Source organism: Schistocerca gregaria, chromosome 3 (assembly GCF_023897955.1).
Source record: "Schistocerca gregaria isolate iqSchGreg1 chromosome 3, iqSchGreg1.2, whole genome shotgun sequence".
In the NCBI taxonomy this organism is placed as follows: Eukaryota; Metazoa; Arthropoda; class Insecta; order Orthoptera; family Acrididae; genus Schistocerca; species Schistocerca gregaria.
This window is the reverse complement of record NC_064922.1, coordinates 771,840,499-771,867,350: the sequence shown is the minus strand read 5'-3', so window position 1 is coordinate 771,867,350 and position 26,852 is coordinate 771,840,499. Positions and strand designations below refer to the sequence as shown.

The window sequence follows — 26,852 nt, the reverse complement described above, 5'->3', positions numbered from 1 at the left end:
TTCCAGGAGTGTATATTGGGCATGATCTATTTGAATACATTAGCAAAGAAACTAAGAAGTACTACAGTCAAAATTGCAACAGAAGGAGACTGGATAAAAAAAAATTGCCAAATTCGTCGAAGTTACGGGACTCGAACTTACAAAATAGTTTGGACTTGCTGTCTTTATGGCACTGTAAAAAAAGCAAGGATCGATGATTATTGGTGAATAAATCCGTTGATAGACACACCGATATTTCGGAGAACGATGTCCCGCAACCGATTCAGACAAATATTATAATTTTTACGTTTTTCCGACAACAACAATAAACCGAGTAATGCCGCTCGGGTTTTCAACGTGTAATTGGTAATTGATTATTTTTCCAAAAAGTTTAAATAAACAAATATTTGAAACAAACAAATTTTGTATTTATGTACATATGTATATCTTCGAAATTTAATGGAAGTAGGGAAACAGGGTTGAGGACTAATGAGAACTTATGACGAGATTAGTAAAACTTAAAAATTTATGATCTCTCTATAATGGCAAGAATGGCCGGCGACAAGCCAAGTAATTCGAACTAGCGCTGCCGGCGCCAAGTTAATCAGTTTGTATGAGACTTGTGGACGGCTAAGTGTTAACACGGAAACGGTGTATTTTAACCCGGGAGAAACCATATTTTTGACCGGGAAATCCGGGAATTTCTTTTCCTTGTCCACGTATACACCCTGGTAGTGAAATTTCGTGCTTATGGTTGTGTGACTGGAGTCGTGATTTCTAGTCAGAGATGTCACAGTTCGTACTAATTGACGGAAAGTCATCGAGTAAAACAGAAGTGATTTCTGGCGTTCTCCAAGGTAGTGTTACAGGACCTCTGCTGTTCCTGATCTATGTAAACGATTTGGGAGACAATCTGATCACCCGTCTTAGGTTGTTTGCATGTGACGCTGTCGTTTATCGACTAATAAAGTCATCAGAAGATCAAAACAAATTGCAAAACGATTTAGAAAAGATATCTGTATAGTGAGAAAATTGCCAGTTGACCCTAAATAACGAAAAGTGTGAGGTCACCCACATCAGTGCTGAAAGGAATCCGTTAACCTTCGCTTACACGGTAAATCAGTCAAATCTAAAGGTCGCGAATTCAGCTAAATACCTAGGAGTTTCAATTACAAACAACGTAAATTGGAAGGAACACACAGAAAATGTTGTGGGGAAGGCTACCCAAAGACTGCGTTTTATTAGGACACTTTGAAAACGTAACAGATATACTAAAGAGACTGCCTACACTGAGCTTGTCCGTCCTCTTTTAGCATATTGCTGTGCGGTGCGGGATCCTTGCCACGTAGGATTAACTGAGTACATCGCGGAAGTTCAAACAAGAGCAATAGGGGAGAGTGTGTCACTGACATAATACAGGATTTGGGGTGGACATCATTAAAGCAAAGGCGTTCTTCGTTGCGACGGACTCTTCTCACGAAATTCCAATCACCAACTTTCTCCTCCGAATGCGAAAATATGAGAGAGAAACGATCACCATGATAAAGATAAGGGAAGTTTGAGCTTGTAGTAGGAAAGGTACAGGTGTTCGTTCTTTCCGCGCGCTATACGACTTTGGAATAATAGAGAATTATGGAGGTGGTTCGATGAGCCCTCTGCCAGGAACTTCAGTGTGATTTGCAGATTATCCATGTAGATGGAGATGTAGATGGGGCCAACATTAAACACAAGATAACTGCAAATCGTTTCAAGCTACCTCGTTGTTTCAAGTAACCCCATTTTATGTATTGATTTTTACACCGTATTCAAAAGAAGAAAAATCCTATCATACCATCTGATACTATTACAAAATCTTAAGTCAGTGTTAAATGATCTGCACACTTACTCATATAACATCATTGACTGTACATGTACAAGATGCAAGTTTCACACCAAATATGCAAAGCATAGCCCGTGATTTTTTTTAATAGAATGATCCAAAGTTTAAACACTGAACAACACGTATAACGTACAGAAATGTACTAGGTCATGCATACAATCGCCTGACTGTACATCTCGGCGTTGCCTCCGTTCTCACATCTTTTCTCATAACACGTGTGGAAACTCTGGACTGTTTGGGGCAAAAAACCAATGAAAGTACTTCTAGTAACGTTAAAATATCGCTGATTATACCACACTTCTTGAAAGGAGCAAAATCCATATATATATATATATATATATATATATATATATATATATATATATATTCAAGATATCGGTCAGTTTTGGCGGCTGAAAGGGCGGTGCGCATATATATATATATATATATATATATATATATATATATATATATATATATATATGTGTGTGTGTGTGTCAAGATATCGGTCAGTTTTGGCGGCTGAAAGGGCGGTGCATATATATATATATATATATATATATATATATATATATATATATATGTGTGTGTGTGTGTGTGTCAAGATATCGGTCAGTTTTGGCGGCTGAAAGGGCGGTGCGGTACCCTATTTTGCAGTAAAGATTAATCATTTGACAGAAAAGTCGTCAAAAAATCGCTTGAAACTTATTAGCTCTCATTATTTTGGATCGAAGCAGAGGCCACCCTTGCATCTATAAATCCGCTCTTCCTCACTCTTACAGTATTACAACAGACGGTTACCTGTGCCATACGGGCAACAAGAAGTAGATACAAAAGCAGTTGCAGGTGAGCTCTGGAAACAAGGTTCCCTAGCCGATGCAACGATTCCGTACGACAGAGCCAGTAACCACTCGCTTTTAAACAATATCAGTCATCTGTAATTAAAAGAGCAATTTCACAAGTTTCTTCTGATTGTGCACGCAATGACTCAGTGGTAAGCACCAGAATTCTGAGAGATACTGACGATCATCAAAACCCTTATTTCCAGCCCGGAGGCCACACCCAATTTACGAGCTGTACCTGTAAGGCAGTACTGGTATTCGGTCGGCGTTCTGCTAAATATGAAAAGGGTGAATCATTTTCGATTTTTATAAAAAGGATACCTACATTTATGAAGATACATAAGATACTTAATCCTTTTCATTTCAAACAAACCAATTTTACAGTGATTCACAGAATTTAAAGAAAATAAAACTTGTTTGTAAAATCTATATTACAACTATTGTATAAACACGTATAGCTAGTTTAATCTCCGTTAAGACAAGCAGAAACGGGCTATGTCGAATAAAATAGTAAAAGTTTGATAACGAGAAACATGTTATCAAAGCAAGAAACGTTTAAGTTAAAAAACTAAAAAAAGGGGCTACCGTAATTTGATGTATCAAAATATATAATTATGTGTATGAATATATAACGGTCAGCAGTTGGATCTCCACGTATGTAAAACAGCAAGTTTAATTATGAAACCATCGTAACATATGTAAACATGGATACGCGCATTCTGTACATGTGAAGAGCTTTTACGTTTGTAATTTACTTCCCAAAAGAATCGTTTTGCCTATCCCATGATTGTGATAACAGTTTACACTTATTTGACGTTTATAGCAATTTTATCGATTTTGACCTAAAGAAAGTGAACCATATTGGACAAGCTGAACCTGCAAAATCTATGTGTTGTGCGTCTGTGGTCTAGGACCCAGAGCTAAATAACCCTGACAAAAAATAGAAAAGATACCAATTCATAACTACTTTTTTATTTTCATTTCATCGTGATCTCAGATTTTCAGACTAGCTCGGCTGTGGCACCTGTGCGGCCGACTTGTCCGCGTATGGCATCTATGAGGCCTTCATAAATAGCAGTTCAGCATATTAGAAATTATGGATGGTTTAAGATACACTGTTATGAAACCCATACAAACGAGGGAGGGGGGGGGGGGAGGAGCGGAGGGAGGAACGGCGAAGGGGGTGGGGGTGGGACAAGTGACTTCTCTGATTTAAATCCACACGTCTTATATTACATCAACTTAAACCACTTGATAATAATAGAGAAGTAAATGCGCATATTTGGACAACTGTAAAGAAAAGCCTACAACAGTGTTAAATAAGACACACTAAATGTGAAACGCAGCACTTTTAAATGAAGCCAGAGTAAGAACTGTAGTATTATACTCTTAATTGATACGTTAGAAGAGTATAAAATATTTTCAAACGTAAATTTATGAAAACACCGTAGGTATACACAAAGATGCAGATTAGATTAGGCCTACGAAAACATTATGACAGAGTGCGTGCAACATAAGTGCTCTTAAACATCTATTGTAATATTACCATCTTAAACCGCTAGTGAAGATTTCCAACAAACTTAAATGCATTTTCGAACAAGATAACACGTTCTGGAAAATTGTCTCTAAACGCAGGTAAGTCATCAGTTGTAAAAGTAAGGAAATTGAGATCTTACCCAACAAGTTCTCGATAAGTATGTGCTCTATCGCTGTCAGAGGAACAGGTCAGATTTGTGATTGGCGCCGTTTTAACTGTGCCTGGAAAGAAATTGGCGTGTACATTTGCGTAAAGCTCCAACCATGTTTTCAGTGCTACATCCAAGTTCCCATCTATTCTTTCGCTTATGTTCTTTTCGATCGATATGCCCTGTCCAGCGATTCGGGCTTACTTCCGGACACTCACGAGGAGCACACGTACTACAACTTTTGCTGCGAAAGTTCCCTCAAAATGGGAGAAAAAATTCCCATTCAGGTCTCCTCATACGTCCAGAAAGCCATGAACAGGAACGTTCTTTATGCAGCAGATCTAGTAGGTTTTGCCTTAATCAGAAGTTCTTCCCTAGCTAATAAGCGCATATGCTGATTCTTTAAAACATGTTCTTGCCTAGCTAATAACAACACGTGCGATAAAGCCCCATCTGGCAAGTTGCTGAGAGCTTTGAAATGACGTTGTAGGCTGCCGCTGATTTCTGGATTCACAGCGCGAAATAGCATTAAACACGTGTTCATACTACAAGTATTTTGGAGGCAGATGCGGTTGTTTGTCAACTTTCCATGCAGTTGGAAATGTGGAAACTAGATGGGGGGTGGGGAATCATCTTCTTACTTGTGTGCAGATCTACGCGGGACATAGCTACTTGCTTATTCTGAGCAAAAATCTTTTTTTTTTTTTTTTTTTTTTTTTTTTTTTTTTTTTTTTTTTTTGTCGCATTGCTCACATGTCCATGGATGGTTTAATACACGTATCAAAAAAAGTTTTTCATCAACCTGGTTCCCAGAACTCCTGAAGATAGACGTTGACTGTGGACATTATATCACAGACACAGTCCCTTTGACTGTTCAGAGTTGTCACTAAACACGTCCAAATATGTAAACAACCATGCATGAGCAGGGCCTATTAGATGGAGGGGGGTCCGACAGCCTATCAGTTCCAGTCATTCCACCAGCAAGGAGGTACACGGCTCGTGTTATCTGTAGTTTAACCATGCCTAGTCGGTCAGTACCGCGGTTCGATCACGTCCCCGTTGTTACTTTGTGCCAGGAAGGGCTCTCAACAAGGGAAGTGTCCAGGCGTCTCGGAGTGAACCAAAGTGACGTTGTTCGGACATGGAGGAGATACAGAGAGACAGGAACTGTTGATGACATGCCTTTCTCAGGCCGCCCAAGGGCTGCTACTGCAGTGGATGACGGCTTTCTACGGATTATGGCTCGAAGGAACTCTGACGGCTACGCCACCATGTTGAATAATGCTTTTAGTGCAGCCACAGGACGTCGTGTTACGACTCAAACTGTGCGCAACAGGCTGCCTGATGTGCAACTTCATTCTCGACGTCCATGGCGAGGTCTAATTTTGCAACCATGACACCATGCAACATGGTACAGATGGGCCCAACAACATGCTGAATGGACCGCTCAGGATTGGGATCACATATGAGTGTCGCACATGCCTTCAACCACATAATCTTTGGCGACTTGTTCAGAGGAACTTAGTCAGGCTGGACGTCTTAGACACACTGTCCAGCGAGTGCAGCAAGGTGGAGGTTCCCTGCTGTTTGCGGTGACATTATGTGGGGCCGACGTACGCCTCTGGTTGTCATGCTGGAAGGCGCTGTAGTGGCTGTACGATACGTGAATGCCTTCCTCCGACCGATAGTGAAACCCATCGGCACCACATTGGCGAGGCATTCGTCTTGACGGACGACGATTCGCGTCCCCATCGTGCACATCTTGTGAATGACTTCCTTCAGGATAACGACAGCGCTCGACTAGTGGGTAGTATGTTCTTCAGTCATGAACCCTATCGAACATACTTGGGATAGATTGAAAAGGGCTGTTTATGGCGACGTGATCCACTAAGCACTCTGAGGGCTCTAAGCCGAATCGCCGTTGAGAAGTGGAACTATCTGGACCAACAGTGCCTTGAACTTATGGGTAGTATGCGACGACGATTACAGGCATGCATCGATGCAAGAGGACGTGCTACTGGGTATTAAAGGTATCGGTGTGCACAGCAGTATGGACCACCACCTCTGAAGGCCTCGCTGTATTGTGGTACAAGATGCAACATGTGGTTTTCATGAGCAATAAAAAGGGTGGAAATTATGTTTATGTTCTCTATTCCAATTTTCTGTACAGGTTCCAGAACTGTCGGAAGCGAGGTGATGCAAAACTTTTTTGATGTGTGTATTTGCCAAACTGTATGGGACATTAGGCGCTCGATACATTCAGAATGAAGTCTGTCTTTACACGGTTCACAATGAGTTCTCTTACGATTCCCAGTGTCTCGTTGTTTAAACAGACAGTACAACTGAATATCTGCTGACTTTCTAATGAGCGTACAATAGTAGAACGTGCATGTAAAACTTAGGAGGATATCCAAATGTCTGAAGCAAAGCATAATAAAGCACTCAATGTTTTTACAAAGCGCGTACAGGGTGTTCTGAAATTCTCGTTACAAACTTTTACGACTTATGAAGGAGAGCGAGTATAGGAACCCATGGCAGACAATTTCAATTCAGATTTTTAACTCATCCACGTCCGCTTAAGGAATTTAATTACGCGTGTCGCTTTGCAATGGTTAGATAACGATTCGAAAGGAAACATGACAAAATATCCATTTATCACTTTAGCACATTCGTTTGTATTAACTTAAACAACTATGAGCCTTTTCTCTGTTTCCTTCAGCAGACGTGGACGCATTACATATCTGAATTGAAAGCGTCGTAGAACAGAAACTGTACGTTTTCGGACAGGGTTTCCTATTCAAAATATTATGTACTCACTCCTCTCCACAAGTCCTAAGTGTGTAACGGTAATTTCCGAACACCCTGTATACCTTAGATTAGATTAATTATTCATTCCATAGACCCATAAAAGAGGGAATCCTCCTGGGTGTGGAACATGTCAGATAAACACATTACAAAAATGTAATTAGAAAAACTTGAGCTTCATTCATTTTAATGATCCTCAGTCAATAAACAGTAAAATTATGTACATGAATCAAATTTAAACTTCTAACATTTACAGGTTTAATACTTACATTTGCTTTCATTAAATCCATCATTCAGACATTCGCTAGTTTCTTGGCTATTACAACCAAGTATTGTCAAAAATTAAAGTAAATTCTTCATTTCAATGATCCTCAGTTAAGAACAGTCGGCTTATGTACAAGATATAAAATTGAACTTCCACTATTTACAGACTTAAGACTTACATCTGCTTTCCATACATCCATGAGTCACACAGTAGGTAGTTACTTGGCTGGTACAACCAAGTATTGTCAAAAATAAAGTATAATAATTTTCATTAAAATGGTCTACTGCACTCGTTGAAAAACTCATGGATGGAATAGAAGGAGTTGGATACCAAAAATTCTTTTAAATTATGTTTAAATTGTCCCTTGTGTGAAACTAAACTCTTAATGGTTGCTGGTAACTTATTGAAAATATGCGTTGCTGAATACTGGAGTCCTTTCTGGGGAAGAGTACGTGATTTTAAATCTTTATGTATATTATTCTTATTCCTAGTATTGATACTGTGTACTAAGCAGTTAGTTGGAAAAAGAGATGTATTATTTACAACATTTATGTATATTGTTCTTATTCCTAGTATTGATACTGAGTACTAAGCAGTTAGTTGGAAAAAGAGATGTATTATTTACAACATTAGGATGCATTAAATTTGCTAGGGTTGTAAAAGACGTATAGGCATTTGACGCGTTCCAGCAGACTCGAAAACTTGTTTATTACACATTTAATGCGTTTGTACTGAGATTCAGTACGAATCCTATCGTTTATCACGAAGGCTTGCAATTCGTTTCTGAAAACGTATGCCCACATTTTACGAGAGTCGTACCAATTGGATTTAAAGAGTTCTTTAAATTTGGAGGTTATCAGCGTTTCAGTCAATGGACTTAACCAATCATATTTAAAAACCGTCATATCGTGAGAGTTAAGCATCTTTAGCAAAAGCTGTAGGATCCTTTTCGTTAGCAGCCAAGCTACAGGCCTGCTTATATCATACCTGTCAAGCGCAGCAAACACATAACAGCACATAATTGCTGTCATTCAGCCTATACATTCTGTCTACTTCCACAAGTTCAGGCTACTGACAGTACCATTTGCACAATTTACTCGTATCACAGCCAATAACTTGCCGCAGAATCACTGACACCCTTTAACGAACGCATCAGTGTTGTGATTCGTGACGGCTTCAAAAAAATCAGTGACTTGCTCTACATCGCTTAATGGAGACACTTTGTGTTTTTAGCAACGAAATTGACAACATCGCGCATAGCCATTTTCAACGCAAATATTGCCCTGAAATGGTTGGTGACAAGTTTCTGATTAGCGTGTAGCTCATCTGTGCCCTCCACACATTCAGCTGCTTCTTTAGTTAGCCTTCTTCGCTTAGGACAAAGCTTAAACAATGCATTAGATATCGCGTGATTATGCTCGAAGCGCGAATTTTTAATTAAGAGCTTATCTATACTCTGGTCGTATGCACTCACTATCTGGCTTTCTTCGATGGTCACCAGTGCTCAGTTCGAAGCGGGACTCATCACTGAAGACAATTTGACTGGGTCAGTGAGATTGTAGACCTCAAACGTGTCCGGAGACGCGTCGGTGGCATACCAGTCTGACTGTCGCCTGACATACTGACCTACAACTAGGAATGATGGTCTGGGATGCCATTTCTTTTCATTGCAATATTTATTTGGCTGTCATCCGCGACATCCGTACAGCACAGCGGTACGTTGACGACTTTTATACGCCCCGCTTTGTTGTTCTTACATTTCAGCAAGATAATGCCCGCCCGCACACAGCAAGAGTTTCCACTGTCTGTCTTTGTGTTTGCCAAACCCTGCCTCGGGTAACAAGGTCGCCGGAACTCTCCCCAGTTAACGCAACACATACCGGCTCTGACGCCGCGGTTAGTGCTGCAGTTCCCTGCGATTTCCGTAGACGCGCGCGAAATGAGCGCGCCATTATTTGAATGAACTGCACTTACCGGTGTCTGATGCTGATCAATAGAGACCGGATTATATGCATCATAAAAACCTTAAAATATACATGGAAAATGCTTAAAGAATGGATGAAAAGTATCGAATGCAAATGTATTGTGAGGAAGAGCGCTGGCCACTCGAAATATCGGTTCATTTAGAACGCTGATATTTTCTGCATGCTTTCTAGTAGAGGTTAAATTTTCTAAAAAATTGCAAAATGGGGACGCATACTGTTTCAAGAAATGTTCCTTCTTTGCTATTGTCAGCGACAAGCGGATGCGATGCGAGTGAGTCGCAGCGAAACAATCGATATGTACAGGACCAACTACGAGATATAGCGCACGCTGAAGGGCACGCTCAAAAACTCTGTAATATTTCATTTAAAGAAACAACATACAATCTTGAATTTTTTTTAATTAATGCTAATGGACCAAAGCATCATTTACTATTTATTTCACATTTTCTTCTATTGTAAACAAACGTCCAAGTACGGTTCCAAATTTTGGGTAGTAAGATTGTGTCTTCAATCATTCAGAACATTTTTATAAGCAGAAAAGGACCGCTCTACATCAAATGAGGTAACTAGGCACATTGTTTCTGGTAAAAGTTCACCCAACCCATTAATAAAACTACCATTTTCGCACAAGGATGCAAAGTCTGGGTTATTGTTTAAAATGTTTTCAAACTTTTCTTTGAGTTTTCTTGGGAATGCGTCAGACAAAGAGGAGTTCACTAGAATAATTATATTCATTAAGTGAATAGATTCATTCAACATCAAACCTTGAGTTTCAAGCTTTTTAATACTTGCAGGTGTATGGGAAAAAAGTGCTAATCAGAGCAATGTCTTCTTTAATACAAGTATCATTAAAAGCTTTCTTCCACTGACAAACTGCCAAAGCCTCTGCAGTATCAAAGTCGTTTACTACCCCTCTAATGGCTTCGAAATATCCCCCCACCCCCCACCTGGCGCAAGAGGCGACTAAAAGTCCCCTGTAGGGTTTTACCTCCACTTTTCAAAATTTTCCTGAAGAGCGAGCCAACTGGGGAAGGGCGCGCCTTACTTGGTGCATGGTGTCCATCATGCGTTGAGAGTTCTCGCATCCTTCGTCGACATGGATCCTGAACTTCTGGTCATTCTTCATCTGTTGAGCGAGGTCTCTCTCCTGGGTGCATTATCCACCAACCTTTGTGCAGTATCACTTTCTGTGCTATCGACAATAATGGACTTCTTAGTTCATTTGAGACAATTCTATGTATTGACATTTTCTTTAGGTGGAAATGGGCTTTGTCTGTCCACAGATTGTTGTTACGGCCATTCATTGTCCACTCCCATGCTAACAAGAAATACTAGTGCAAACATTAGCCCATGAAGTGACTCCTGAACATTGGTAATTTTATATGAATAGCAATAGAGGATAATTTGTAGAATTTTATGCGTCATGTTTATGTTGTTGTTGTGGTCTTCAGTCCTGAGACTGGTTTGATGCAGATCTCCATGCTACTCTATCCTGTGCAAGCTTCTTCATCTCCCAGTACTTACTGCAACATACACTCCTGGAAATTGAAATAAGAACACCGTGAATTCATTGTCCCAGGAAGGGGAAACTTTATTGACACATTCCTGGGGTCAGATACATCACATGATCACACTGACAGAACCACAGGCACATAGACGCAGGCAACAGAGCATGCACAATGTCGGCACTAGTACAGTGTACATCCACCTTTCGCAGCAATGCAGGCTGCTATTCTCCCATGGAGACGATCGTAGAGATGCTGGATGTAGTCCTGTGGAACGGATTGCCATGCCGTTTCCACCTGGCGCCTCAGTTGGACCAGCGTTTGTGCTGGACGTGCAGACCGCGTGAGACGACGCTTCATCCAGTCCCAAACATGCTCAATGGGGGACAGATCCGGAGATCTTGCTGGCCAGCGTAGTTGACTTACACCTTCTAGAGCACGTTGGGTGGCACGGGATACATGCGGACGTGCATTGTCCTGTTGGAACAGCAAGTTCCCTTCCGGTCTAGGAATGGTAGAACGATGGGTTCGAGGATGGTTTGGATGTACCGTGCACTGTTCAGTGTCCCCTCGACGATCACCAGAGGTGTACGGCCAGTGTAGGAGATCGCTCCCCACACCATGATGCCGGGTGTTGGCCCTGTGTGCCTCGGTCGTATGCAGTCCTGATTGTGGCGCTCACCTGCACGGCGCCAAACACGCATACGACCATCATTGGCACCAAGGCAGAAGCGAATCTCATCGTTGAAGACGACATGACTCCATACGTCCCTCCATTCACGCCTGTCGCGACACCACTGGATACGGGCTGCACGATGTTGGGGCGTGAGCGGAAGACGGCCTAACGGTGTGTGGGACCGTAGCCCAGCTTCATGGAGACGGTTGCGAATGGTCCTCACCGATACCCCAGGAGCAACAGTGTCCCTAATTTGCTGGGAAGTGGCTTTGCGGTCCCCTACGGCACTGCGTAGGATCCTACGGTCTTGGCGTGCATCCGTGCGTCGCTGCGGTCCGGTCCCAGGTCGACGGGCACGTGCACCTTCCGCCACCCACTGGCGACAACATCGATGTACTGTGGAGACCTCACGCCCCACGTGTGTTGAGCAATTCGGCGGTACGTCCACCCGGCCTCCCGCATGCCCACTATACGTCCTCGCTCAAAGTCCGTCAACTGCACATACGGTTCACGTCCACGCTGTCGCGGCATGCTACCAGTGTTAAAGACTGCGATGGAGCTCCATATGCCACGGCAAACTGGCTGACACTGACGGCGGCGGTGCACAAATGGTGCGCAGCTAGTGCCATTCGACGGCCAACACCGCGGTTCCTGGTGTGTCCGCTGTGCCGTGCGTGTGATCATTGCTTGTACAGCCCTCTCGCAGTGTCCGGAGCAAGTATGGTGGGTCTGACACACCGGTGTCAATGTGTTCTTTTTTCCATTTCCAGGAGTGTACATCCTTCTGAATCTGTTTAGTGTATTCATCTCTTGGTCTCCCTCTACTAGTTTTACCCTCTACGCTGCTCTCCAATGCTAAATTGGTGATCCCTTGGTGCTTCAGAAAATGTCCTACCAACCGATCCCTTGTTCTAGTCAAGTTGTGCCACAAACTCCTCTTCTCCCCAACCCTATTCAGTACCTCCTCATTTGTTATGTGATCTACCCATCTAATCTTCAGCATTCTTCTGTAGCACCACATTTCGAAAGATTCTATTCACTTCTTGTGCAAACTATTTATCATCCATGTTTCACTTCCATACATGGCTACACTCCATTCAAATACTTTCAGAAACGACTTTCTGACACTGATATCTATACTCAATGTTAACAAATTTCTCTTCTTCAGAAACACTTTCCTTGCCATTGCCAGTCTACATTTTATATCCCCTCTACTTCGACCATCATCAGTTATTTTGCTACCCAAATAGCAAAACTCCTTTACTACTTGAAGTGTCTCATTTCCTAATCTAATTCCCTCAGCATCACCTGAGTTAACTCGGCTACATTCCATTATCCTCGTTTTGCTTTTGTTTATGTTCATCTTATATCCTCCATTCAAGACACTGTCCATTCCGTTAAACTGATCTTCCAAGTCCTTTGCTGTCTCTGATAGAATTACAATGTCGTCGGCGAACCTAAAAGATTTTATTTCTTCTCCATGGATTTTAATACCTACTCTGAACTTTTATTTTGTTTCCTTTACTCCTTGGTCAAGAAACAGATTGAATAACATTGGGGAGAGGCTACAACCCTGTCTCACTCCCTTCACAACCACTGCTTCCCTTTTATGTCCCTTGACTCTAAAATAAGTCGTAGGGTCAGTATTGCCTCATGTGTTCCCATATTTCTACGGAAACCTACTCATCTTCCCCAAGGTCGGCTTCTACCAGTTTTTCCATTCGTCTGTAAAGAATTCGCGTTAGTATTTTGCAACCGTGACTTATTAAACTGATAGTTCAGTAATTTTCACATCTGTCAGCGCCTGTTGTCTTTGGGATTGGAATTATTATGTTCTTCTTGTACTCTGAGTGTATTTCGTCTGTCTCATACATTTTGCTCACCAGATGGTAGAGTTTTGTCAGGACTGACTCTCCCAAGGCTGTCAGTAATTCTAATGGAATGTTGTCTACTCCTGGGGCCTTGCTTCGACTTAAGGGCTTTCACTGCTCTATCAAACTCTTCATATGCAGTATCATATCTCCCATTTCATCTTCATCTACATCTTCTTCCATTTCCATAATATTGTCCTCTAGGACGTTGCCCTTCTTTAGACCCTCTATATACTCCTTCCACCTTTCTGCTTTCCCTTCTTTGCTTCAAATTGGGTTTCCATCTGAGCTCTTGATATTCATACAAGTGGTTCGCTTTTCTGCAAAGGACTCTTATTTTCCTGTAGGCAGTATCTATCTTACCCCTACTGAGATAAGCCTCTACATCCTTACATTTGTTCTCTAGCCATCCCTGCTTAGCCATTTTGCACTTCCTGTCGATGTCATTTTTGAGACGTTTGTATTCCTTTTTGCCTGTTTCATTTACTGCATTTTTATATTTTCTCCTTTCCTCAATTAAATTCAATATTTCTTCTGTCACTCAAGGATTTCTACTAGCCCTCGTCTTTTTACCTACTTGATCCTCTCCTGCCTTCACTACTTCATCCCTCCAAGCTGCCCATTCTTCTTCTACTGTACTTCTTTCCCCCATTCCTGTCAATTGTTCCCTTATGCCCTCCCTGAAACTCTGTACAACCTCTGGCTTAGTGAGTTTAGGGTCCCATCTCCTTAAATTCCCACCTTTTTGCAGTTTCTGCAGTTTTAATCTACAGTTCATAACCAATAGATTGTGGTCAGAGTCCACATCTGCCCCTGGAAATGTCTTATAATTTAAAACCTGGTTCATAAATCTCTGTCTTACCATTATATAATCTATCTGATACCTTCTAGTATCTCCAGGCTTCTTCCAAGTGTTAGCTATGATTAAGTTATGCTCTGTGCAAAATTCCACCAGGCTGCTTCCTCTTTCATTTCTTGCCCCCAATCCATATTCACTTACTACGTTTCCTTCTCTTTGTTTTCCTACTATCGAATTCCCGTCACCCATGACTATTAAATTTTCGTTTCCCTTCACTACCTGAATAATTTCTTTTATCTCATCATATTTTCTTCAATTTCTTCATCATCTGCATAGCTATTTGGCATATAGACTTGTACTACTGTGGTAGGCGTGGGCTTCTTGTCTATCTTGGCCACAACAATGCGTCCGCTGTGCTGCTTGTAGTAGCTTACACGCACTCCTATTATTTTATTCATTATTAAACCTACTCCTGCATTACCCCTATTTGATTTTGTATTTATAACCCTGTATTCGCCTGACCAAAAGTCTTGTTCCTCCTGCCACCGAACTTCACTAATTCCTACTATATCCAACTTTAACCTAACCATTTCCATTTTTAATTTTTCTAACCTACCTGCCCGATTAAGGTATCTGACATTCCATGCTCTGATCCGTAGAACGCCTGTTTTCTTTGTCCTGATAACGACGTCCTCCTGAGTAGTCCCCACCCAGAGATCCAAATGGAGACTATTTTACCTCTGGAATATTTTACCCAAGAAGACACCATCATCATTTTTCCCTTGGGAAAAATTATGGCCGTAGTTTCCCCTTGCTTTCAGCTGTTCACAGTACCAGCACAGCAAGGCCGTTTCGGTTAGTGTTACAAAGCCAGATCAGTCAATCATTCAGACTGTTGCCCCAGCAACTACTGAAAAGGCTGCTTGCCTCTCTTCAGGAATCACCCCTTTGTCTGGCCTCTCAACAGATACCCCTCCTTTGTTGTTGCACTTTCGGTACAGCTATCTGTATCGCTGAGGCATGCAAGCCTCCCCACCAATGGCAGGGTCTATGGTTCATGGGATTTTCTCCTATTCTGCGATAATACAAAATGAGCTGCCCTTCCTTGAACTTTTTTTAAAATCACCTGTCAGTCCCACCTGATGTGGATCCCACACCGCACAGCAATATTCCAGAATAGGGCGGACAAGCATGGCATAAGCAGTCTCTTTGGTAGACTTGTTGCACCTTCTAAGTGTTCTGCCAATGAATCACACTCTTTGGTTTGCCCTACCACAACATTATTTATGTGATTGTTCCCATTTAAGTTATTTGTAATTGTAATCCCTAAGTATTTAGTTAAAATTACAGCTTTTAGATTTGAGCGACGTATCAAGTAATCAAAATTTAGCGGATTTCTCTTAGTACTCATGTGAATAACTTCAAACTTTTCTTTACTCAGTGTCAATTGCACTTTTCGCACCATACATATATTTTATCTAAATTGTGCAATTTGTTTTGGTCATCTTATGACTTTACAAGATGGTAAATGACAGCATCATCTGGAAACAGTCTAAGACAGCTACTCAGATTATCTCCTATGCTGTTAATATAGATCAGGGACAATAGACGGCCTGTAACACTTCCTTTGAGGACACCGCATATTACTTCTGTTTTACTCGATGACTTTCCGTCTATTATTATGAACTATGACCTTCCTGACAGGAACTCATGAATCCAGTCACACAACTGAGGCGATATTCTGTAGGCACCAGTTTGGTTAGAAGACATATGTGAGGAACGGTGTCGAAAGCCCTCTGGAAATCTAAAAATATGGAATCTGTTTGACATCCCATGTTGATAGCACTCATTACTTTATTTGTATAAAGAGCTAGTTGTGTTTCACAAGAGTGATATTTTTTGAATCCATGCTGACTGTGTGTCAATATACGTTTTCTTCGAGGTATTTCATAATGTTCAAATACAGTATATTTTCCAAAACCCTACTGCAAATCGACATTAATGACTTGGGCCTGTAATTCAGCAGATTACTGCTACTTCCCTTTTTGGGTGTTGGTGTGACTTGAGCAATTTTCCAGTCTTTAGGTACAGGTCTTTCTGTGAGCAAGCAGTTGTGTATAATTGCTAAATACAGAGCTATTGTATCAGCATACTCCGAAAGGAACCTGACTGGTACACAATCTGGACTGGAGGCCTTGCCTTTATTGAGTGATTTAAGCTGCTTTGCCATGCTGAGGATATCTACGTCTATGTTTCTCATCTTGGCAGTTGTTCTTTATTGGAAATTGGGGATATTTACTTCATCTTCCTTGGTGAAGTAGTTTCAGAAAACTTGTGTTTAATAACTCTGCTTTAGTGGCACTGCCGTCAGTAACTTCACCGTTGTTATTGCATAGCGAAGGTAATGATTGCATCTTGTCACTGGTGTGCTTTCTGTATGACCAGAATCTCTTTGTGTTTTCTGGCAGATTCCAAGACATCCATTTTAAGCATCTCACATTCATTGAAGTACGTGCAAATATTTTGAACTTGTACAAAACTTTGCCAATCTTTGGGATTTTGCATTCTTTCAAATTTGGCATGCTTTTGTTGCTGCTTCTGCGACAGCGATCTGACCTGCCTTGTGTACCATGGCGGATCAGTACCTTTACTTATTAATTTATGTGGTATATATCTCTCAATTGCTGTCGATACTGCCTCTTTGAAGTCATTTCACATCTTTTCCATGCTTGCGCGATCAGATAAGAAGGAGTGGAGACCATCTCTTTAGGCATTAAGAGCACTTTTATCAGCTTTTTAAAATAACTATACTTTGCATTTCTTTTTGATGGTTGTAAGTGTTATGGTATTCAGCATAGTAGCAACTGACTTGTGGTTGCTAATCCCTGTATTTGTCAAGATATTCCCTATTTGTCCAGGATTATTTGTTGCTAAGAGGTCAAGTGTGCTTTTGCAACCATTTACACTTCGAGTGGGCTCATGAACTAATTGTTCAAGATAATCTGAGAAAGCATTCAGTACAATTTCAGATGATGTTTTATGCCTGCTGCCGGCTTTAAACGTATAACTTTTCCAGCATATTGAGGGTAGATTGAAATCACCACCGACTATATAATTAGAGTGGGGTAGCTATTTGAAATGAGACTCAAGTTTTCTTTGAACTGTTGCGCAACTATATCTTCTGAGTTGGGGGGTCGGTAAAACATTCCAATTAGTAGTTTAGTCCAATTATCAAGTATAACATCTACCCATACTATTTTGTAGAAACTATGTACTTCAGTTTCACTTCAAGGTAAACTACTTATGACAGCAATAATCACCACTAACTGTATTTAATCTATCATTTCTGAACACTGTTAGGTTGTGTGAAAAAAATTCAGCTGAACTTATTTCCGGCTTTAGCCAGCTTTCTGTACTATTTGAGCTTCAGTGCTTCCTATTAGGGCTTGGAGCCCTGGTTCTTTCCCAACACAGCTATGACAATTTACAACTACAATACCAATCATTTCTGCAATTACCTTACTATGTTTTACTTGCCCTCTTTTAGATGGATGCCCTTTCCGTGGTTTCCTGAGACCCTCTGACCTAAAAAACAACCCAGTCCCTTCTACACAACACCCACTACCCGTGTAGCCGCTTCCTCTTAGTAGTGGACCCCTGACCTAATAAGCAGAACCCGGAAACCCACCACCCGATGGCACAAGTCAAGGAATCTGCGGCCTACACTGTCACAGACCAACCTGAGCCTCTCATTTAGAATTGCCACTCGGCTCCACCAAAGGACCACAGTTGGTTCTATCGACGATGCTGCAGTTGGTGTGATCCAGTTTAATCTCGCGAGCAGTCTTTACCATTTCCGCTAGCTGCACGAAACCGGAGAGAATCTCCTCTGATCCAAAGCGACACATGTCTTTGGCACCGACATCTGGCTGCATTCTGTACCCTTCATGGCATTCGGAAGCACCCTTTCCGCATCATGAACAACTCCCCCCAGTATGCGCATAGAGTGTACACTTGGCAGCCATGTTCCTAAGGGACTCCATTACCCGCTCTAATGTTAGAGCTCCCAACTACCAGCAAGCACACCTTCTGTGTATGCCCAGACCTTGCCGGCTGAGAAGCTTCCCCTGGAACAGGGTGGACAACTGCATCTGGCCTAGAGTCTTTGTCAGCCACAGACAATGCCCAAAACCTGTTTGTCAAACAAACCGGGGAGGCCCTACGACCAGCCCCTTGGAAAGTCTTCCGCTGCCTGCCAGACTTTGGAATGAACTCCCACTCAGCCACAGGTGAGGGGTCAACTTCAGTGCAGGAAGTACCAAGGGCAGCCACTGCAGTGGTCTGATTGGGGGACGCACGGAACACACTCAACGTCCCTCACATCCCCACATGCCCCCCCCCCCCCCCTCCAAAGTGATGTACCTTGGCAGCAGCCTCAATCTGTGTGACGGAAGCCAACACAGCCTGGAGCTGTGAGCAAAGGGTCATAAACTCAGCTCGCATCTATACACAGCAGTCAGAGGTCCTACCCATTACTGAATTAGCTCCTGTTTGAAGCTCGTAAAAACATATAATAACCAGATGGTGTACTCGGCTTATTAGCAGCAGGAATTTGAAGTGCTCTCTCACTGATGGCATAAACTGTTGGCATAACTGACACTGGGGTACACTAACCAAAACAAACAAAAGCCAGGATGATGCGAGGGTCGATATAAGGGTCGATGGTACTGTACAATACCCTGTTACTAAAATAAAAGGTAAGCACTCGAACATGCAAGAAATTACAAAAATAAACTAGTAACTACACAGGTATCTATAAATAAGTCGTTTCTGTTAGAATCTCATAAAATATACAACATATAAATAGTGTACTCACCTTACTAGCAGTAGGAACACATGCTCTTTCACTGGCAGTCTAACCGACATAGATGTTGCCACATATTATGCATGCAATTGGCGGAGTACCTCTAAATGTTCCTAACTGAATGTTGTGTCTTTTTGAAATTAGGAGTGAGGCCATACACAGAAAACCACTCAAAAGTACTTTTACTTTTTAACATGAGAGAATAGTGGATCCAAGATTGAGCCTTGTGGAACCCGATAAGTGATTTCTCCCCATCAGAAAATCATTCCTGCTCACATTGGTTGAATTGTTAAGTATAGCTTTCTGCATTCTTTTAGTGAGATGTGACGTTACATACTGATTATAAATATGTAAATAGGATGAACAGTAATATCAGGGAGCATTGTAATGATCTTGGAGCAATATTTATAGACCCAACAAGTTCTTGTGTAACAAGTACCTGGGTTTGGATGGCCTTTATCTAAACAGGCTAGGCTCCAAATTGCTTAGTAAAATTTATTGATGTATGCCACAACTTAAAAATGGGAAACGAATAAGCAGAGAAGGGGGTGCAAAATTACATATGAGGGGGGAAAAAGAGGCTTAACTAATGAAAATCTACCCACAGTAATAAATTAATCTGGAACCATGTATATTATACATTACAATATAAATTGTCTAAACTCTATGTCCTCGAATAGCACATGTCAAATAGATGAATTGCAAATATTGCTGTCTGAATGCAAATTTGTAAAAATTGTATGTATGAACAAACATTGATTGATGAAAGACACTTTAAAATTTATAAATAAAATCCTAAACTTAACCCAGCTGCTAGCTACTGCAGACAAAATAAATCACATGGAGGCTCATGTATACTTGTTCATTGTAACATGTTGTTGTTCTTGTGGCCTTCAGTCCTGAGACTGGTTTGATGCAGCTCTCTATGCTACTCTATCCTGTGCAAGCTTCTTCCTCTCCCAGTACCTACTGCAACCTACATCCTTCTGAATCTGCTTGGTGTATTCATCTCTTGGTCTCCCTCTACAATTTTTACCCTCCATGCTGCCCTCCAATACTAAATTGGTGATCTCTTGATGCTTCAGAACATGTCCTACCAACCGATCCCTTCTTCTGGTCACGTTGTGCCACAAACTTCTCTTCTCCCCAATCCTATTCAATACCTCCTCATTAGTTATGTGATCTACCCATCTAATCTTCAGCATTCTTCTGTAACACCACATTTCAAAATCTTCTATTCTTTTCTTGTCAAAACTATTTATCGTCCATGTTTCACTTCCATACATGGCTACACTCCATACAAATACTTTCAGAAACGACTTCCTGACACTGAAATATATACTCGATGTTAACAAATTTCTCTTCTTCAAAAATGGTTTCCTTGCCATTACCAGCCTACATTTTATATCCTCTTTACTTCGACCATCATCAGTTATTTTGCTCCCCAAATAGCAAAACTCCTTTACTACTTGAAGTGTTTCATTTCCCAATCTAATTCCCTCAGTATCACCCGACTTAATTTGACTACATTCCATTATCCTCGTTTTGCTTTTGTTGATGTTCATCTTATATCCTCCTTTCAAGACACTGCCCATTCCGTTCAACTGCTCTCCCAAGTCCTTTGCTGTCTCTGACAGAATTACAATGTCATCGGCGAAACTTTAAGTTTTTATTTATTCTCCATGGATTTTAATACCTACGCCGAATTTTTCTTTTGTTTCCTTCACTGCTTGCTTAATATACAGATTGAATAACATCGGGGATAGGCTACAGCCCTATCTCATACCTTCCCAACCACTGCTTCCGTTCCCTTTCATGCCCCTCGATTCTTATAACTGCCTTCTGGTTTCTGTACAAATTGTATATAGCCTTTTGCTCCCTGTATTGTGACCCTGCCACCTTCAGAATATGAAAGAGAGTATTCCAGTCAACATTGTCAAAAGCTTTCTCTAAGTCTACAAATGCTAGAAATGTAGGTTTGCCTTTTCTTAATTTAGCTTCTAAATAAGTCCTAGGGTCAGTATTGCCTCATGTGTTCCCACATTTCTACGGAAACCTACTGATCTTCCCCAAGGTCGGCTTCTACCAGTTTTTCCATGCGTCTGTAAACAATTCGCGTTAGTATTTTGCAACCGTGACTTATTAAACTGATAGTTCAGTAATTTTCACATCTGTCAACACCTGCTTTCATTGGGATTGGGATTATTATATTCTTCTTGTACTCTGAGGGTATTTCGCCTGTCTCATACATTTTCTCACCGGATGGTGGAGTTTTGTCAGGACTGGCTCTCCCAAGGCTGTCAGTAGTTCTAATGGAATGTTGTCTACACTCGGGGCCGTGTTTCGACTTAGGTCTTTCAGTGCTCTGTCAAACTCTTCATATGCAGTATCATATCTCCCATTTCATTTTCATCTACATCTTCTTCCATTTCCATAATATTGTCCTCTAGGACGTTGCCCTTCTTTAGACCCTCTGTATACTCCATCCACCTTTCTGTTTTCCCTTCTTTGCTTCAAATTGTGTTTCCATCTGAGCTCTTGATATACAAGTGGTTCTCTTTTCTCCAAATGTCTCTTTAATTTTCCTGTAGGCAGTATCTATCTTACCCCTTGTGAGATAAGCCTCTACATCCTTACATTTGTTTTCTAGTGTGGCCTGCTTAGCCATTTTGAACTTCGTGTCGATCTCATTTTTGAGACGTTTGTATTCCTTTTTGCCTGCTCCATTTTCTGCACTTTTATATTTTCTCCTTTCATCAATTAAATTCAATATTTCTTCTGTTACCCAAGGATTTCTACTAGCCCTCGTCTTTTTACGTACTTGATCCTCTGCTGCCTTCACTACTTCATCCCTCCAAGCTGCCCATTCTTCTTCTACTGTACTTCTTTCCCCCATTTCTGTCAATTGTTCCCTTATGCCCTCCCTGAAACTCTGTACAACCTCTGGCTTAGTCAGTTTAGGGTCCCATCTCCTTAAATTCCCACCTTTTTGCAGTTTCTTCAGTTTTAATCTACAGTTCATAACCAATAGATTGTCGTCAGAGTCCACATCTGCCCCTGGAAATGTCTTATAATTTAAAACCTGGTCCCTAAATCTCTGTCTTACCATTATATAATCTATCTGATACCTGTCAGTATCTCCAGGCTTCCTCCATGTATACAACCTTCTTTTATGATTCTTGAACCAACGTTTAAAATAATGATTGAGTTTCATCATTTGAATGCGGAATATTGCTTTGACAGTTTTGTATTACTGTATTTTCAATTTACAGAATCCCGGGAAATCAAATAACGAATCATTTCCTATACAAATTAAAAAATATGCTCAAAAGTTTAATTAAAGAAAAAAAGAAAAAATAGTAAATCAGCTGGCTTCAACATCAATGTCTTAAGTGAATGCCATGAATTTGACAAATTCATTGATCTAATAAAAAAAAATCTGGCTTCAAACTAAACTTCTTAGAATATACCAGAGAAAATGCCCAGTCAGCAACCAGTATTGATAACATTCTGACAAATTGTGTTTGAAGACATTCATAAATTTTCGCTTAGGTATAGGAATGATCATAAAGCATTGTTTATTGAACTGGCAAAAAAAAAAAGAAAAAAAAAAAAAAGGAAAAATGAATTTCAACTCAGAAAATTTAACTGTACTCCAGGACAGATTAAAAGAAATAGACTGGCAATATAACAGTAACAAGTAAATTAATGAAAACGTTTCAAACATTTCTAAACAGCTTCCTTCTTATTCCTAAACAGCTTCCTTCTTGTATTCAATGAAACCTTTCCACCTAACTGTGCCAACACCAAAGTGACAAGTAAACTAACTTGCTTAAGAGAAGGAAACAGCAGCTGCACAAAGAGCTGAAATATAACAAAGATCTAGCTTTTATTGAATATGTGAAGCATTATAAAAATGTTTTCAAAAATGTTGTGAAGGCAGCAAAATAAATGTCTAACAGCGAACTAATCTCAAATCATAAGAATAAATCAAAATCAGTTGTTAAATCAGAATTGGGCATTAAAGTTGACAGCCATGAAATTTGTAAAATAAAGCATGAAAACACCACCATTGTAGATCCTGCTCAAATATCAAAACACTTCAATTGATTCTTTATCAATGTGACAAAATCAAACCTCAATGTTACAAATTACAATAAAAATGTATGTCCACATGGGCTTGATCGAAAAAATATATCTCCCATGAAATTTAGAAATATTACAATGAAAGAAATAGAAGACATTATATTATCACTAAAAAAAATTGTTGGGTTGGGATGGGATACCTGCGAAAGTAATTAAATCAGTGTACAAAATAGTAAGTCCTCCACTAGTTGAATTAATCAACAAATCATTTGAGGAAGGTTGTTTTCTAGAATCATTAAAATACGCAGAAATAAAACCACTTCCCTCGTTCCAGTGGTGTCAAAAATTTTCGAGAAAGTAGCTGCTACCCAAAGCCAAAGCTGTATTGTATCACAGGGGATTATTTTGTGCAATCAGTTTGGCTACCAGCAAGGGAAAAATACAACAGATGCCATAAATAATTTCATAGAAAAAATTGGCTTACTTCTTACTTATCTAATAGAAAACAAAGAACAATCATAGCTTCAAATGGTGTAAACTACTGGAAAACAATAACGCAAGGTGTTCCGCAAGGTTCGATTCTCGGTCCAATTCTCCTTCTATTGTATGTCAACGATTTACCATTAAACATAAATTCACCATCTGTTTTGTTTGCTGATGACAATTCTGTCTTGGTACGAAGCGAATAAACAGAAACGGTTCCTGATAGTGTCATTGGTACATTAGACAGTCTGTGTATGTGCGGATGGATATGTGTGTGTGTGTGTGTGTGTGTGTGTGTGTGTGTGTGTGTGTGTGTGTGTGTGTGTGTGCGAGTGTACACCTGTCCTCCTTTTTTTCCCCTAAGGGAAGTCTTTCCGCTCCCGGGATTGGAATGACTCCTTACCCTCTCCCTTAAAACCCACATCCTTTTGTCTTTCCCTCTCCTTCCTGAAGAAGCAACCATCGGTTGCGAAAGCTAGTAATTCTGTGTGTGTGTTTGTGTGTTTTGTTCATGTGCCTGTCTGCCGGCGCTTTCCCGCTTGGTAAGTCTTGGAATCTTTGTTTTTAATATATTTTTCCCATGTGGAAGTTTCTTTCTATTTTATTGACAACTTCTTTCTTCATATTCTTCCTTAAGAAATAGACTATTTAATTTATAGCATCCAGTTTAGCTATTTATTTATTTACGTACTTACTTAACATCCCTGTCATCATATAAACATTACTGGGCTTGTCATACACAGAAATTAAAAACTTGGAATGTACAAAATGAATTGCCTGCAACATACACCACTAAATTTACAATTTCTTTGCTTATGATTGGTGTCTAATAATTTGTTTTTCCCAGCAGTAACTACCTGTAGAATAAATAGTAATATAGATAGTAAGCCACGACTGCTCCCAAAGAACTTAGAAAACGAAAACAAAGGTGTTGATACATGACTTTGTCGATAGTTGGCATATTAGTCCCTCCCCCCCCCCCTCCCCCTTTCATTGTGGAGCACAAAGAGAAATATGAGGGCATACGTGTAAAGGAAGCACCGGGGTAGAGAGGGGGGGGGGGGAGAGGGCGTTTAACGGAAACAATACATTACATTAGGAAATGAAGTCCTCGAGCCAGTGAGGGGGGCGGATGGTTCTGCGCAAATAGGCAAATCCTTGTACCACAGTGGAGGAATCCGGGGAGGCGATGGTGGATTGTGAGGAGTCAGGGTAGTGAACCTAAATACCTGTTGCAGTATGAAGGACTTTGACTGTTGACGGGTCAGTACCAACAGGCAAGGGGATAGACTGGAGAAGGTGAATGCTGGTAAAGTTGTCATTGGGGAAGCTGGCTTGTTCATAGAATACAAACACATTACCAGGATACACAACAAAAATCACTTTAGTACTACAAATGAAATCAGTGTTCACATTAATTACCATTTCCATGGAGGTGGTGACAGAATCTCCACACGAATCATCATCGGTGACATCACACATTCTGTGTCTGGCCCCTGATAAGTCACTAAATCCTAACTGGGGAGGGGCAGGGCTGCCTATAGGAGGGGGAGAGTCATCACATGTGTCACTGTGTGTGTTGATGTCACACACACCTGTAACACAGCACTGTCACACAACTGGCAGTAGGTAACATCACACGTGTGGGAATAGTCATCACTCAACCGTGAATTGTCGGTAGATACCTCAGGCGAGGTGGATGTGGGAGGAGGTGGGAGCCAGCTGGGAGGAGTTTCAAGCAGTTCTCCTAGAGACCATGACAGTTTAAGGCGGCAGATACATACTGTTTGAGGTGCACCAAGATGCACCAAGAGTTTCTTTGTATGCAGTCCGAATGCCTAGCACTACCCATAGTAGGGTGTCAGCCCACTTGTCTCTATGGCATATCACTGAAGCTTTAAGCGTTCGGTGTCAGTGTTCGACAAGCCTGTTGCTCTGTAGGTGGTGTGCTGTTTTTAATCGTTTCACCCCCCACAGTTCTCAAAGATGCCATAAGAGGGAGGTCTCAGACTGGTGGCCCTGGTCAGTGGTGATAGAGACTGAGCAGCTGAGGGACAAGAATTATATTAATAAAAGGGCTCGGGCCACTGCGCCGGCTGTGAAAATAGTGAGGGGAATCACCTCCACCCAGCGTGTAAACCTGTTGATGGCAGACAGTATGTAACGAAAGAGGTCCGGAAGGGGGGGGGGGGGGTCCAACAATATCGGTGTGTGTGTGTGTGTGTGTGTGTGTTGAAATCTTTGTTTTGCCACATCGAATGTACCCAAGGGGGGCTGCGCATGACGTCCTATTTTGTATGCAGACAAGCCACATATGCTTGCACCCACCTGCGACATTATTTAATCACCCAAGGCCAAATGAAATGTTTGGATACCAGATGTGCAGTGGTGCATATGCCAGGAAGTGCCAAGTCAGGAATACTATTAGAAATGTCCTGATGGAGAGGTTCGGCAATCACCAGACGTATTTGTCCAGTTGAAATGTCACACCAGATGGTGATGAGAACCTAGGAAGTGCCTGTAACTCAAGTTTGAGTTCTGTTTTACTATCTGGGTGCAATGCGACAAGTTCAGTATCATCTGTTTTCAATCTAGGGAGTTCGTTGAGGTCTAGTTATGAAGATAGTAAAGATGCATGAGATAAAAAATTGCCTACGACATTATCTGCCCCTCTGATGTTAGTTGTAAACTGGCATTTGAGGTCCATATGATGGAAGTGCCTCGGGGATGGGTCCTTGCCTGGGTTGTGGAAAGCGTATATGAGTGGTTCATGGTCAGTAAATACCACGAGATGGCGACCTTTGATATCGTCTTGGAAATGTTTCATAGTGGTGTAAATAGCAAATAGTTCCCAGTCAAAGGTTGACTGTTTGCATTGAGAAGTTGACAGTTTGTGAGAGAAAAATCTGAGCAGCTGTACAACAGAACCCACAGATTGCAAATGTACCGACCCCACTGCTGTATCACTCGTATCTGTAGTAGGCGAGATGGGAGCATCAGGGATGGTGTGAGTGAGTGTAACGGCCATCTGTAAGGCTGACTTGAGGTTATCAAATGTGCGTCACATGTCTGGAGTCTATGTGACTGCCCGAGATGCTGAATTGTTGTTGCCTGTGAGAGCATCTGTCAGTGGGGCTTCTATGTTGGCG

At 41.2% G+C, this 26,852-nt stretch overlaps 1 protein-coding gene across 1 annotated transcript in view; it reads left to right on the top strand.

Annotated features, from left to right (window-relative positions):
• The window catches only part of LOC126354286 (26S proteasome non-ATPase regulatory subunit 6-like), a 157,773-nt gene that overhangs the window by 72,958 nt on the left and 57,963 nt on the right, over window positions 1-26,852 (top strand). The gene's annotated exons all lie outside the window — the stretch shown is intronic.